This window comes from Mobula hypostoma, chromosome 16, assembly GCF_963921235.1.
Source record: "Mobula hypostoma chromosome 16, sMobHyp1.1, whole genome shotgun sequence".
Classification (NCBI taxonomy): domain Eukaryota; kingdom Metazoa; phylum Chordata; class Chondrichthyes; order Myliobatiformes; family Myliobatidae; genus Mobula; species Mobula hypostoma.
Window position 1 is genome coordinate 68,849,247 of NC_086112.1, and position 17,344 is coordinate 68,866,590.

Consider the following 17,344-nt stretch of genomic DNA (forward strand, 5'->3'; position numbering starts at 1 on the left):
CGTGGTACATATAGGTACCAATAACATAGGTAGGAAAAGGGAAGAGGTCCTGAAAGGAGAATATAGGGAGTTAGGAAGGGAGTTGAGAAAAAGGACTGCAAAGGTAGAAATCTCGGGATTACTGCCTGTGCCATGTGACAGTGAGAGTAGGAATGCAATGAGGTGGAGGATAAATGCGTGGCTGAGGGATTGGAGCAGGGGGCAGGGATTCAAGTTTTTGGATCATTGGGACCTCTTTTGGCACAGGTATGACCTGTTCAAAAAGGATGGGTTACACTTGAATCCTAGGGGGACCAATATCCTGGCGGGGAGATTTGCGAGGGCTACTGAGGTGACTTTAAACTAGAATGGTTGGAGGGTGGGAATCAAATTAAAGAGACTAGGAGAGAGGAGGTTAGTTCACAATAGGGGGATGGGAACAAGTGCAGAGAGACAGCGGGGTGTAAAATGAGGGTAGAAGCAAAAAGTAGTAAGATGAAAAGTAAAAGTGGCAGGCCGGCAAATCCAGGGCAAAAATCAAAAAGGGCCACTTTTCAACATAATTGTATAAGGGCCAAGAGTGTTGTAAAAGCAAGCCTGAAGGCTTTGTGTGTCAATGCAAGGAGCATTTGTAACAAGGTGGATGAATTAAAAGTGCAGATTGTTATTAATGATTATGATATAGTTGGGATCACAGAGACATGGTTCCAGGGTGACCAGGGATGGGAGCTCAACATTCAGGGATATTCAATATTCAGGAGGGATAGACATGAAAGAAAAGGAGGTGGGGTGGCGTTGCTGGTTAAAGAGGAGATTAACGCAATAGAAAGGAAGGACATTAGCCAGGAGGATGTAGAATCGATATGGGTAACACTAAGGGGCAGAAATTGCTGGTGGGAGTTGTGTACAGGCCACCTAACAGTAGTAGTGAGGGTGGGGATGGTATTAAACAGGAAATTAGAAATGTGTGCAATAAAGGAACAGCAGTTATAATGGGTGACTTCAATCTACATATAGATTGGGTGAACCAAATCAGTAAGGGTGCTGAGGAAGAGGATTTCTTGGAATGTATGCGGGATGGTTTTTTGAACCAACATGTCGAGGAACCAACAAGAGAGCAGGCTATTCTAGACTCGGCATTGAGCAATGAGGAAGGGTTAATTAGCAATCTTGTCGTGAGAGGCCCCTTGGGTAAGAATGACCATGATATGGTGGAATTCTTCATTAAGATGGAGAGTGACATAGTTAATTCAGAAACAAAGGTTCTGAACTTAAAGAAGGGTAACTTTGAAGGTATGAGACGTGAATTAGCTAAGATAGACTGGCAAATGACACTTAAAGGGTTGACGGTGGATATGCAATGGCAAGCATTTAAGTTTGAGCAGCTTCAGAGATGTGCGTCAGACATGGCTATAAGACTATAAGACATAGGAGCAGAATTAGGCCATTCAGCCCATCAATTTTGCTCCGCCATTCCATCATGACAGATCCCAATCCTACTCAACCCCAACACCTGCCTTCTCACCATATTCTTTGATTGTCTGATTGATCAGGAAACTATCGACTTCTGCCTTAAATATGCCCAAGGGCTTGGACTTCACTACAGTCTGCGGTAGAGCATTCCACAGATTCACTACTCTCTGACTAAAAAAAAAATCCTCTTTCCCTCTGTCTAAAAGGTTGCCCCACGATTTTGAGGCTGTCCCCTTTAGTTCTGGATACCCCAACCATAGGAAATATTTTCTCCACATCCACCCTATCTAGTCATTTCAACTTTCGATAGATTTCAATGAGATCCCCCTGTATTCTTCTAAATTCCAGTGAGTACAGGCCCAAAGCTGCCCTTTATTCCTGAATCATCCTCGTGAACCTTCTCTGGACTCTTTCCAATAACAATACATCCTTTCTGTGATATGGGGCCAAAAACTGTTGACAATACTTCAAGTGTGGCCTGAGTATTGTCTTATAAATCCTCAGCATTGTCTCTTCGCTTTTATATTCTATTCCCCTTAAAATGAATGCTAATATTGCACTTTCCTTCTTTACCACACACTCAACCTGTAAGTTAACCTTCTAGGAGTTTTGCACAAGGACTCCCAAGTCCCTCTGCACCTCTGATGTTTGAACCTTCTCCCCATTCAGATTGTTCCTTTTACCAGAATGCATTGTCATACATTTCCCAACACTGTATTCCATCGGCCACTTTTTGCCCATTCTTCCAACTTGTCAATCACATTGCTTCCTCAGCACCACCACCCCTCCAGCTATCTTCATATCATTCGTAAACTTTGCCCCAAAGCCATCAATTCATTATCTAAATGATTGACAAGCAATGTGAAAAGTCGCAGTCCCAATACTGACCCCTGACGAACATCACTAATCACCCAGAATAGGCCCCCTTTATTCTCATTTGTTGCCTCCTGCCTGTCAGCCTTTCCTCTATCCATGCCAATATCTTTCCTGTAACGCCATAGGATTTTATCTTGTTAAGCAGCCTCATGTGTAGCACTTTATCAAATGCCATCTGAAAATCCAAGTAAATGACATCCACTGCCTCTCCTTTGTCCACCCTGCTTGTTACTTCCTCGAAGAACTCTAACAGATTTGACAGGCAAGATTTTGCTTCACAGAAAACATGCTGACTTTAACTTATTTTATCATTGCTCTCCAAGTACCCAAAACCTCATCCTTAATAGACTCCAACACTTTCCCAACCACTGAAGTTAGGCTAACTGGCCTATAATTTCCTTTCTTTTGTCTTCTTCCTTTCTTAAAGAGTGGTGTGACATTTGCAATCTCCCTGTTCTACAGGACCATGCCAGAATCAAGTGATTCTTGAAAGACCATGACCAATGCATCCATAATCTCTTCAGCAACCTCTCTCGGGACTCTGGGCTATAATCCATCTGGTCCAGATGACGTTTCCAATTTAAGACCTCTGAGTTTGCAGAACATTTTTCCCTTTGTAATACAATGGCACTCACTCCTGCTCCCTGACACTTATGGATCTCTGGCACACTGATAGTCTTCCATAGACACTTGGGCCCCATAGGGGACTCTGTTGGCTCCTTTCCTGTTTACACTGCATAGCTCAGACTTTAGATACTACACTGAGTCACATCATCTGCAGAAATTCTCTGACTCAGCAATAGTTGGGTGTGTAAAGGGAGGACAGGAGGATAAATATATGGCCTTGGTGGAGGACCTTGTCAAATGGGCCACGCTGAATCATCTGCAGCTCCAGATCAGTAAGACAAAGGAGATGGTGATGGACTTTAGGAAGTCTAAGCCTGCACTGCTCCCCGTTACAATTGATGGTGAGGATGACGATGTGGTGAGGATCTACAAGTACCCAGAGTGCACCTAGTAGACAGACTTGAGTGGAACACCAACACAGAGGCTGTGTACAAGAAGGGTCAGAGCCGTGTCTACTTCCTGAGGAGACTGATGTCCTTTGGAGTATGTAGGTTTCTCTTTCACATGTTCTACCAGTCTGTTGTCACCAGTCCAATCTTTTATGCGGTGCTGTGTTGGGGAAATGCATCAGCACAGGTGATGCTAACAGGCTCAATAAACTATTCATAAAGGCTGGCTCTGTTATAGAAGTCAAACTGGACATACTGGTGTTGCAACAAATGAGGCAAACCCAAGCGCAGGACACCAGCACAGAGATTTAGTTAGGATGCAGACGCGGGCGTGAGCGTTGAACGGCAAACAGGAGGGAGAGCAGTAAGGCAGTAAACAGCTGGAATTTACCTTGACACGGAGAGACTGGGTCTCACAGGTAAACCTCAGAACTGGAGTAGAACTTAGAAAACTGATCTGGACATGGAGAGATTGAGTTTCACAGATAAATCTCGGTATGGAAGCAGAATTTAGGACACATAATCCTAAACGGTTGGGAAGCGTTAATTACTACACTGGCAAAACCAACGATCTGGCAATTAGTGGTTGCAAAGCCGGGGTTCTTATGCTGCAGGTCTTGATGAAAACCATATGTGCCGTCATCAAAGGGAATTAGGAGAAAATGAGGAATTAACGATCGGAATTGTGGCACAATCAAAGGGAATTAGGAGAAAAATGGGGAATTAATGGTCGAGACTGTGACAACTAGAGACTGTGGTAGAACGAAGGACCCTACAGAAAATCCTGACAATTCTGGAAAATGTTCTCACCTCTACATGGCACCTTGGCTGAACAGAGGAGCACTTTTAGTAATAGAATAAGACAACTGCACTGCTCCAAAGAGCGCTATGTGAGGTCATTCTTACACTCAGCCATTAGGCTCTATAATGAGACAACCTATAAGCGGAGATGTGATGACAACCTCCTGTTAGACTGTTTGAGGTAACTTATTTTTTATTCTTTCTTACTTCAATTCTAATATTGTATATCTATGCACATGTAATACTACGGTGACACTGTAATTTCCTTTGGGATCAATAAAGTATCTGTCATTTGGTACCAGAGTGATAGTGCTGAGGATGAGGTAGTAGGTTTGCAAACTGAGGCAGAGTGTAGTGAGATTGCTAACAAGGACAGGCTGATGATAGGGCAAAATTGCAGTCAACAGGATGAGCTGCACTGTAAACGGGGGACAAAATCAAAGGATGATGAATATAGGACTGTAGATATTTGAATACCCACGTATATGGAATGCAGTAGATGATCTTGTGGCACAGTTAGAGATTGACAGGTATGATGTTGGCATTGCTGAGTTGTGGATGAAAGAAAATTACAACTGGGAGCTTAACGGAAAGGACAGGCAGGTAAGCAGAGGGGTTGGGGTGGTACTGTTGTCAAAAATGAAATCAAATCCTGAGAAAGTGGTGACATAGTTTAGAAAGAAGTAGAGTCCTTGTGGGTAGAGTTAAGAAACTGAAAAGGTATAAAGAACTTGATGAGAGTTATATGTAGGTCTCCAAACAGTAGCAAAGATGTGGGGTTACTAATTACAATAAGAGATAGCAAAGGCAATCCAAAAGGGCAATGATACAATAGTCATGGGGGATTTCAATATGTAGGTAGATTGAGAAATTCATTTTGGTGCAGTATCCTGGGGAGGGGGTGGAATTTGTAAAATACCTACAAGGTGGTTTTTCATAGTTGAGCACTAGAAGATCATTTATTCTGGAATGGGTGTTGTGTAATGAACAGGAATTGATTAGCGAGCTTAAGGTAAAGGAACCCTTAGAGAAGAGTGACCATAATATGATTGAATTCACCCTTAAATTTGAGAAGGAGAAGCTAAAGTCAGATGTATCAGTATCACAGTGGAGTAAAAGGCATTACAGAGGCATGAGAGAGGAGCTGGCCAAATTTGATTGGAAGGGGATACCAGCTGAGATGACGGTGGAGCAGAAATGGCTGGAATTTTTGGCAGCTATTTGGAAACAACAGGATAGATAGATCCCAAAGAAGAATAAGCTTTCTAAAGACCGGGTGACACAACCATAGCTGACAAGGGAAGTCAACTCCAACGTAAAAGCCAAAGAGAAGGCATATAATAGTGCAAAAATTAGTGGGAAGACAGAGGGTTGGGAAACTATTAAAAACCAATAGAAGTAACTAAAACCCCATAAAGAAGGAAAAGATGAAATATAAAGGTAAGCTAACCAATAATATTAAAGAGAACACAAAAATTCTTCAACTGTATAAAGAGGCAAGATTAGATATCGGACCACTGCAAAATGATGCTGAAGAGGTAGGAATGGAGGACAAGAAAATGGCCAGAAGAACTAAATAAATATTTTGCATCCATCTTCACCATGGAAGACTCTAGTGGTATGCTGGAAGGTCAAGAGTATCGGGGGCAGAAGTGAGTGAAGTTGCCATTACCAGGGAGAATGTACTTGGGAAACTGAAAGGTCTGAATGTAGATAAATCGCATGGACCAGATGGTCTACATCCAGGGCTCTGAAGGAGGAAGCTGAAGAGATTGTGGAGGCATTAGCAATGACCTTTCAAGAATCAATAGATTCTGGCATGGTTCCAGAGGACTGTAAAATCATAAATGTCATAATACTCTTCAAGAAAGGAGAGAGGCAGAAGTAAGGAAATTATAGGTCAACTAGCCTGATCTCAATGGTTGAGAATATGTTGGAGTCGGTTGTTAAGGATGAGGTTTCAGGGCACTTGGAGGCACATGATAAAATAGGCTGCAGTCAGCATGGTTTCCTCAAAGGGAAATCTTGCCTGACAAGTCTGTTGGAATGCTTTGAAGAAGTAACAAGTAGGATGGACAAAGGAGGATTGTAGGGTGTTGTATACTTGCATTTTCAGACCTTCGATAAGTTATTGCACATGAAGCTGCTTAACAAGTTAAGAGTCCACGGTATTACAGGAAAGATACTGGCATGGGTAGAGTATTGGCTTGTTGGCAGGAGGCAAAGAGTAGGAATCCTTTTCTGCTTGGCTAGTGGTGTTCCACAGAGTCTATGCTGGGACCATTTCTTTTCACATTGTAAGTCAACAATTTGGATGATGGAATTGATGGCTTTGTGACCAAGGTTGTGGATAACACAAAGATAGCTGGAGGAGCAGGTAGCTTTGAGGAAGCTGGGAGGCTGCAAAAGGACTTAGACAGATTAGGCGAATGAGCAAAGAAGTAGCAGGTGGAATACAGTGTCAGGAAGTGTATGGTCATGCACTTTGGTAGAAGAAGTAAAAGGCAGACTATTTTCTAAATGGAGAGAAAATTCTAAAATCTGAGGTGCAAAAAAAAATGAGAAAGATTCCCTAAAGGTTAATTTGCAGGTTGATTCTGTGGTGAGGAAGGCAAATGCAAAGTTAACATTCATTCTGAGAGGATTAGAATATAAAAGCAAGGATGTAATATTGAATTTAAAAACGTAAACATGAGGAATTCTGCAGATGCTGGAAAATCAAGCAAGACACATCAAAGTTGCTGGTGAACGCAGCAGGCCAGGCAGCATCTCTAGGAGGAGGTACAGTCGATATTTCAGGCCAAGACCCTTCATCAGGACTAACTGAAGGAAGAGCTGGTAAGAGATTTGAAAGTGGGAGGGGGAGATCCAAAATGATAGGAGAAGACAGGAGGGGGAGGAATGGAGCCAAGAGCTGGACAGGTGATTGGCAAAAAGGATATTGACCCATGATCCTCTCATATCCCTTTTGCCAATCACCTGTCCAGCTCTTGGCTCCATCCCTCCCCCTCCTGTCTTCTTCTATCATTTTGGATCTCCCCCTCCCCCTCCCACTTTCAAATCTCTTACTAACTCTTCCTTCAGTTAGTCCTAATGAAGGGTCTCGGCCCAAAACGTTGACTGTACCTCTTCCTAGAGATGCTGCCTGGCCTGCTGCGTTCACCAGCAACTTTGATGTGCGTTGATGTAATATTGAAGTTTTATAAGGAAATGAAAGCCTTATCATATTAGGACTGATTGATGTTTCTGGGCTTGTATTCACTGGAATTCAGAAGAATGAGGGGGTATCTCACTGAAACCTATCGTATGTTGAAAGGTGTCAATAGAGTGGATGTAGAGAACATGTTTCCTATAGTATTCGAGTCCAAGACCAGAGGGCACAGCCTCAGAATAGAGGGACATCCATTTAGAACGGTGAAAAGGAGGAATTTCTTTCGCCAGAGAGTGGTGAATCTGTGGAAGTCGCTGCCAGAGGTGGCTGTGAAGTCCAAGTCATTGGGTATATTTAAGGCATAGGTTGACAGATTCTTGATTGGTCAGGATATGAAAGGATGCAGGGATGAGGCAGGAAATGGAGCGAGGATGGAACTGGAGGTCAGCCATGACAAATAGCGGAGTAGACTTGATGGGCCAAAAGGCATAATTCTGCTACTGTATCTTATGGTTTTATAATTTTATATATTATTAAAGTTCACTCCAAAACCCACTGGGTTTATAGTCACCATTTTAATGAGAGCAGTGTTCTGCTGCCTACTTAAAGGGAATTTAAAATACTGAAACTTTTTTAGTGGGGAAGCTGAAATTGTTTTTTTTTTGGATAACTAAAGCATCATAAGTAGCCTGATAAAAAAATACTAAGCCTTCTATTGGTCTGAATCATATTGCCACTGACATATCATCCAGGAGCTATGTTGCAAGTCTTTGCTTTTAAATAATGAGTGAAAATTCCGATCTGAGCTCATTATAACCAACAATGAAATGAGTCTTACTCAAGGACTGCTTTCCATAATATTAGGTCACCATTACCTGTGCTTCTCTTAACCGATGCTGCCTGGTCTGCTGAGTATTTCCAGAATTTTGTTTTCAGTTCACATTTCTAGAATCTTCATCATTTTTTTTTTTGTTTTTTGATAGTGTTCCAGCATTGTGCACCATGTCCTTTTGCTTCTTCTCACCATGCATTTGTCACGGACAAATAGTCATTCAGTGTGTTATATTTCAATACATAAGCAGGAATCCATATGCAATGACCAACCAAAGTGACATACAATCAGCATTCAACAGCCATATGCATAGCAGTACCAATTCCAGTTCCAACTGTTGGCAATTTGCTAAGAGTACACAGGGTGATTTTGAACAGGGGAATACTTTACCAACACTTTATACACAAGGACACAGCCTGGTATCATTATTGGTTATTTTCAGCATTAGGGAGATGTGCAGAACTCACTGTATATTCTAACACAGAGATATTCGAGTCTGAATGACCTTCAAGTGATTGTGCCCTTGTAGCTTCATGCTGTGCCTAGGCACGTGCATTGCTTAACACTGTAGCACTTGTTCCTGAGTATGATTGCTAACTGCTGGGACATCCTAGTTCATGTTGACCCTCTGTACTAGTGATATTGTTCAATGAGTCACTGAGCATCCATCCTTTTAAATACACCGGCTCCATTCTGTGCAGTTCAACACAGACCAGTGTCAGTACAAGACAAGGACTGCACATCACTGACCAGCTGTTACAGGAGAATGAAACCATTCTCATCTTTTGCTCTCATCTTCTTCTTCCTCTCCACTCTGGGTAAGTTACTCATGCTTTCTAGTCAAGTTCTTCGGGCATTCTCTTTGCTTTCTGATTCTCTCCACTCCAAGTATAATTCATATTAACACATCAGCACTGCAGATGATCTTCCATAGGCAAGCAATTAACTAAAGCCCTGCCTGCCACCTCTGGAGCTGCAGCTTCATGCTTTATTCAACTAGGAGTCCACATTGTAAATTAATACATCATAAGGTCCATGCACATAAATTCCTTCCAGATTTGTCTACAAAACCATAGCGACAACATTTTATGAAATAGGTCATAGCATGCAGGGTATTTCGGAAGCCTAAGAATTCTGGGAGTCGATATAGTCTCAGAGGCAATGGCTGCTCTATTGTATCCCACTCTCAAGAATAGGGGAGTTTCTCCCTCTATTATACGTTAATGAGTATATTCATAATTTTTCTAAATAATGAACATACCACAACCTTTACTTTGAAACATTTTAGAGCTTCAATGTATTTACGTTGTCAGTGTTTCGAGTTACAACATTTTTACAAATTATAACAATGAACACAGAATGGGAGTTGTTATCTCATTGTTAATAAACCACTGGCCAAAATCTTTCTGGATGTGAAATTAATCTGGACAGTGTTTATAGACAATGGATTTGTAATAAACTGACAAGAAAAAGTTTACAAAACATGGAAGATTTTCTTTGTTGTACTGTATTTCATTTAAGCCTTAAATCAATAAACAAAATCAGCAGTATGTCATTATTCCAATTTTCATTCTTTTTCAATATTTTTTACTAATTTCTACATCGAAGAATACAGAGTACAAGATATATATTATAAGTTTTTTTAAAAAATTAAATAATACCAAATACATTATATCTGAATCACAGTTGCGACTTCATTACTCTACATTCATGAAAATTAAATTAAATCATAATATTGAAATATGATAATTTATTATACAAATAAAAAGAATCTAAGCCCACTACCAAGATCAAAGCTGTTTGGTAAAGAAAGAAAAAAGGAAAAAAAAACCCTTATCATATAGTGAAATATGTTATTAGCCAATATCTGTACTTTAACAGCAAATCAAAGGTTTTGAAAATAGTTCAAAAATGGTCCCTGCAATGTTTGAAAGTCTTGGCTAGATTCAGAAATTGAACAACGAATCTTCTCTAAATTTAAGCATGACGTAACATCGCATAACCATTGAGCATGAGTAGGCTGAACAACATCTTTGCATTTAAGCAAGAGCGCCCTCCTAGCTATAAGAGAAATAAAAGCCAAGATGTGCAAATCAGATTTCTCCAAAATAATATCCTTTCCTCCAACAATACTGAATAAGGCAGTCAAAGGGTTAGGCGTAAAATTTACTTTGAAAAGTACAGAGAAAGTTTGGAATTCTTCCTTCCAGTATTTTTCAAGACTCGGACATGTCCAAAACATATGGATTAGTGAAGTTTCTCCATTGTTACATCTATCACAATAGGGAAATATATCGGAATAAAAATGAGATAGCTTAGTCATGTGGGCCCTATGGACCACTTTAAATTGTAGCAGAGAGTGGTGAGCACATAACAATGAAGTGTTAACCAATTTAAAAATTTCATTCCAAGTTTCCTCTGAAATTGATGTCTGTAAATCTTGTTCCCAGAGATTCTTAATTTTTTCTAAAGGAGCATTTCTCATTCCCAGTAATATGCCATAAATATTGGATATTGAACTATTATGAAAAGGTTTCAAATGAGAAATTACATCCAATAAGTTCTTATCGGGACTTTTAGGAAATGTGTATAATTGAGATCACAGAAAGTCTCTAATTTGTAGATATTAATTCTAAATATTCTAAACATTCTAAATATTCATAGTAAACATATTGCAAAAAAAAATATTTAAAGTGCAGGACAGCTTTCAGGCTGTGTAGATTTCCTGCCCAGTGCAGCTGTTAAATAAATATAATAAAATAATTTAGCGGGAACATTGCATAGGATGCATATGAAAAACCATACTCTTTAGTAGCAATTGCAAGAGCAGAAGGTGAGTCTCACCATCAGAACACTTCTGAAGAAGGCACATTGGAAAAACTTAGAGAAAGATATGTGATCAGGACTAAAATAAGGGGAGTCAGTTTTTATTCTAAAATATTTTCTTCATTAAAAAAAATCAAATATATAAATGCAAAACATTCAAATCAACATTTTTATAACTATCCTGTCATTTACTGCATATTTTCCTCTTGCATTTAAACTTCTAAAATCTAAGATCTAAAATTTATCCAGATTAACCTTCATCTGCCACTTTGCCACCCAGATTTTCAACTAAACTAAATCCTGCTGTACTTATTGATAATCTTCCTCACTATCCACAACTTTTCGTGTCATCTGCAGATATTAGTTCAACCTCCTACATTTCCCTACATTTATATCACATTCAACAGAGAGCCAGTTCCTGATTCTTGCAGAACACAACAGTCACAGACCTCTGGTCAGAGAAACACCACGCTACCTCTACGCTCTGTCTTCTGTGACTTAAATCGGTTTTGAATGCAGTTTACCAACTTGCTGAGGACTCCATGTAGTTTAGCAACAAACAGCCATTCTCAATCTACTCTCGTCAGTTCCTGTCTAATATTGTTATAATTAGTCACCTCAGCCCGCTCCACTTTAACACCTCTCCCTGAGGCTTTATCTTTAACTCTAATCACTGTTCCCAAAATGAATGCTCCGCTATTGAAACTTCAATCACCTGGCCAGGCTCATTTCTCAGCACACAATCTAGTACTGCCCCTTCCCTGGCTGGGCTAACCACATACTGCTTTCAGAAACCTTTCTGGATGCATCAGACAAAATCTGCCCCATCTACCTCTGCCACCAAGGGTGTTCTAATATTGGGGTGATTAAAATCACCGACTACAACAACCCGGCTGCTTTTTAACATTTTTTTATAACCTGGATGCACAGTTGCTCCTTTCGTCCCTGCTGGAGATCTATAGTATAACTTTATCATAGTGATTGCACTTTTCTTATTTCTCAGTTGTACCAATATCGTTCCACTGGATGAAACCCTCCAGGATGTCCTCTCCAAGGGCCACTGTGCACCTCTCCAACATCGTTGACGCATCTCTCTATTGTGTTTGTAGCACTTAAACCCAGGAACATTGTCAGTCCTGCCCCTCTGTCAATCAAGTTTCTAGAAAATCTACAATATCATAGATCCATGCACTGATGCAGGCTCTAAACTCTTGTGCCTTACCTGTTATATTTCTTCCATTAAAGTAAATACACTTCAGTTTGTCAGTCACACCATGTCCATTAATCTAGCCATGCCTGTTCTTCCTATCAGACTTAAATTGACCTAACCTCTACTTTCCCCTCAATCCACTGCTCTGGTTCCCACCCCCTACCAGGCTAGTTTAATTCCTTCTGAGTAGTACTGGTTCTACTTCCTGCAAGGGTATTAGTCCCCCTCCTGTTATGGTGCCAGGATGAATGATATCTCTGAACAGGTTCAGGGCATCCTGAAAGGCAAGGGTGAGCAGCTAGAGCCTGTTCTTCTTATACAGGCCCCAATTGCTCTTGAAGAGAGCCCAATGATCCAGGTATCTGAAGCCCTCTGACCTACTATTCTTTAGACATGTATTCAACTAGAATGTGGCATAAGGAGTAATTACCATAGTAGGACAAAGGACCTGTTCCTGTTTGAGATAATCTTCGACTTAATTCCCTAACTTTCCTTTTCAAGACCTCATCCCTCCTCTTGCCTATATTGTCGCTACCAGTATGGACCACAGGCTCTAGCTGCTCACCCTTGCCTTTCAGGATGCCCTGAACCTGTTCAGAGATATCATTCATCCTGGCACCAGAAAGGCAACACTCCACCTTGGAGTCTTGGCTGTGGCCACGGAGAAGTCTGTTTGTGCCCCTGACCACAGAGTCCTCTATCACTACAACTCTCTTACACTTTGACTCTGCCTCATGTACACCAAAGCTAGTCATGGTGCCACTGGTCTGGCTACTGTTGCTTTCCTGACAGACTATTCCCCAGTGCTACACAAAATGATATACTTGTCTGAGAAGGGAAACAGCCACAGTGAACTCCTGCACTACTTCCAGCACTTGGAGTCACCCATCTACCCAGCTGAACTCTTAGTGCAGTGGTTCCCAACCTGGTTAATAGTAGGGGTCCATGGCATAAAAAAAAGATTGGGAACCCCTGCTGTAGTGTGACCTTCCTCATTAATCTCCCATCACAACAGTTTTTTTTTTACCACTTTCTGACCTTTGGGAGATGCTCACAAAAAATTCTGCATGAATCCTCACTGGATGGAACATAGTCCAACTCTTGGAGGAACTAAATCCTAACCTGATGTACACACCTCGGGACTCATCAAGCTGAAGGTCTCTTCTCTTTATATGTCTGCCACAGGGTAATGTCCTCAATGTCTTGATGCAGGAATTTGAGGACCTCCCTCTGAAAGTGTCACTTTAGGAGCTTCACTCCTTGCTAAACTCTCTTACATACCCTCAACAGAAGGGATGGATGGAATACCCACATCCCACCACAGCCTGAAGGAGGGGAAACTATCCAGCTTCCTCTTCCAGTTGGTCCTGAACCAGCAGAACAATATCTGGAATCATATTATACAGTTGCTAAAATACCAGTTCAGGATTCACACAGGGTTGTGTGGGGTGGGAGGGGAATTGAAGTAGCATGCAGTCAGGAGCTCAGGATGGCCACTGCAGGCAGATTGTGGCTACTCTGCAAATGTCTTGCCTAGTCTGGGCTTGGTTGCTCCAAAGTAGAGGGGGCTGCATTGGGACCACCGAATGCAGTAGACAACATTGAAGAAGAAGCATGTGAACTGGAGGGCTATTTAGTTCCCTGGATGGAGGTGAGGAAGGAGTCTGGGAAGAAGTGTAAATAACTTCTATGGCCACAGGGGAAACTGCAGGGGTCAGGAGGGGAGGGATGAGTGGACCAGAGAGTCACGGTGGAAGGTGAAAATGGGGAGAAGCTGTGTTAGGTGGTGGGATCTCATTGGAGCTGGCGGCATTGATAATTGAAAGCCAGGACTGGGAGGGTGAAATGTGAGGACAAAGCAAAATCTGTCCCTTTTCTTTTTGGAGAGAAGAATGAGAGCAGAGGTTGGAGTCAATGCAAGATCAGGCTCCATCAATCACAGCAGAAGAGGTGCCACATTTCCCAAAAAAAAGGAGAACATTTCAGATGACCTAATAAGGAAGGCCTTAACGTAAGAGCAGATGCAGCTGAGACAGAATATAGGAAAAGGGGTGGCAATCTCACCTATGGAATGGAATTTGCTATTTGACTAACTTATTGGTAGAATTATTATAACCAGAATTTTTAAAAATAAAGTTTTATGTTATTTTGCATAATGAGAAGCTTGTAAGCTATCAATGAAATTCCACATACTTTGCGATTTTCTGATAAAAGCTGGTGTCTATTGTGCAATCATTCTTTATTTGATTCTTTCATCTGCAGCAAGTGAACTAAAAATGGAGGTAAGATGTGCACATTTACTCCTTGTTTTTGAATGTTCATGTCACCAGCCTGGACTCTGAAGTGTTACAGTTAACTCTCTCTTCAGATCCAGCCCTTTTGTAAAGACATATCTAAGAGGATCCCGCTGTGTGACGAAATCCACGCTCTGGTTTGTGGAACAAATGGAGTGACCTATGGCAATGAACGTCGACTATGTGGCTGCAGTTTGGTAAGATGACATTTTTCTGTTCTTTGAAAATAGAAACTTGAGGAAAGGCTTTATACCGCTCAGAACTTGCCCACCACTGGATGGGTTTAGAGGTCAGAGGAAGGGTTAGACCACTAGGTCTAATGCGCAGCACTCAGGCCATGGACATAAAATTAGACAAAATATTAAAGAAAATATTGCTAAATCACTGCTGTCTGTTACTTGCTAGGCAGCACAGCATATTGAGAATGAAAGATGTAGAATCGCAGCCAATGAAATACTTAATTTGCACTGGCTGAATTCATATTTCCTTATGACTGGTCCAGTGAGTCTATGTCAGGACTCCTGGTTATCCTACCATACCATAGTAACCAAATTACCTACCAAAATGTACGTCTTTCAGACGTGAGGGAAACAGGGCCAGCCATCAAGGAGACAAACCCTTCAGGAAAACGTGCCAACTCCACATAGTCAGAATATGATTAAGATCAAAAGCACTTGTGAGTGAATAGCACTACCTGCCGCATCACTATGCCTCCCTGTAATGACACGCACCCAATATTGATTCAACATAGAACACAGAACATGGGAAGGTACAGAAAATGACCGGCCATTTGGCCCATCATGTCTACACCTACCCTGATGCCAGATTAAACTAATGCATATGGTCCATGCCCACCCATTCCCCGCCTGTTTGCAAATGCTGCTATCATATCTGCTTCTACTGCTTGTCTTAGCAGCACGTTACAGGCACCTATTGTTCTCTGTGCAAAACAAAACTCTATTGTGCTGATCAATATATCTCCACTGCCAAAATACAAAACAAATTGTTTATTTAATTGGTTTCTGCACTGGGAAATCTTGAAGAATTTGATGAGAGGTTATATAAATTGAAATTCATTCTTGAGTTAATCACGTCTATTTCACAGATTGGGATCCATTCTGGCCTTGTATAACAGAGTGAAAGAATTTATGGTAAATTGCTGTTTCTTCACACCCCACCTCTCCAGATTTTCTCTCCACAATTACACAAGATCACAGTATTTCTTTATTATTTCAAATGAGTATTACTACTTTACTTTAAGTAACTTTTATAAATAGCAATGTTGACATGAAATCTATCCTTTATAAATATTTATGTACTAATTCTGTACCTAGCAGTATCATTATTACTGAAATTATTTCTGGGCAATGTTTTTCTTGCCTATCTTCATTGGTATAAATACAATACAGACATTCCTGTACCTTCCACTAAGACTGATTGAAAAAGTTAGCATCTTGAGTTAATAGCTGTTTGCCCTAATATCTCCTGACAGTCGTACTTCAGGTAACTATGATGCTACTGAATACGTTGAATATGATAGAAAGCATCATGTGAGTCTAATATTTTTTTTCGCTGCTGTAAACAGGTTATAGAATTAAAGGTTCACACGACAATGCAGCAGGCCCTGTGCCCTGTCAAGTCCACAGCACCCATTTACACCAATCCCATTTTTTTGTTAATCGTGTTCACATCTGCTCTTTCCAGATCTCACAACTTGCCTACGTATTGGTGAATTATCACTTACTTACTGCCTTTGCACTGCTGGCATTTGGGGCAGAAATGAAGATGCTCCATCTCTACCCGTCTATACATCGCACACAGATATAGAAGGATTCTTCATTGCTGTTTTAGTAACAGTTTTGTTTTACCAGTCAGGGTTGTTAGTCCTGAGCTGAACCCCCGAACCTGGAGGACCAGTGGACCACTCTTAGTCTGGCCTCTACCTTTTGACCTGTTTGGAATGAGTGACCCTACCAAGAGTCCTGACTCTAGCCATCATGGTTCTCTAGGCCACTGAGGCATGCAAACCTATGACAAGGTTGTGGTCCTCTTGGAGGACCAGTGAATTCACAGTTGTCACATAACCTGCTATCTCTGTATCTTTTGGGATGGGGAAAGGAAACAGAGCACAGTGAGGAAGGTTTTCAGAGCCTGCAGAGGTACTTGACCAGCTGGAAAAATGGGCTGACAAATGGCAGATGGAGTTTAATACAGACAAGTGTGAGGTATTGCACATTGGAAGGACAAACCAACGTAGAACATACAGGGTTAATGGTAAGGCACTGAGGAGTGCAGTGGAACAGAGAGATCTGGGAATACAGATACAAAATTTCCTAAAAGTGGCGTCACAGGTAGATAGGGTCGTAAAGAGAGCTTTTGGTACATTGGCCTTTATTAATCAAAGTATTGAGTATAAGAGCTGGAATGTTATGATGAGGTTGTATAAGGCATTGGTGAGGCCGAATCTGGAGTATTGTGTTCAGTTTTGGTCACTGAATTACAGAAAGGATATAAATAAGGTTGAAAGAGTGCAGAGAAGGTTTACAAGGACGTTGCCAGGACTTGAGAAACCAGGATTAGCAAGTCCAGTAACACCACTGGTCCTGCCTCACTCACTGTAGTGGTTAGCACAACACTTACAGTACAGGCGACCCGGGTTCAGTTCCTGCCTCACTCACTGCTCCGGTATCCTCCCACAGTCCAACAACATACCAGCTTGTTGATTAATTCGCCATGGTAAACTATTCTGTAATTAGGATCTGATTAAATCGGGGCATTGTTGGGTAGCACAGCTCGAAATACCGGAAGGGTTTATTCCATGCTGTATCTCAATAAATAAATAAATAGCCTCCTTCATCTCCCGTAACTTTGCCATCTATAATCTTT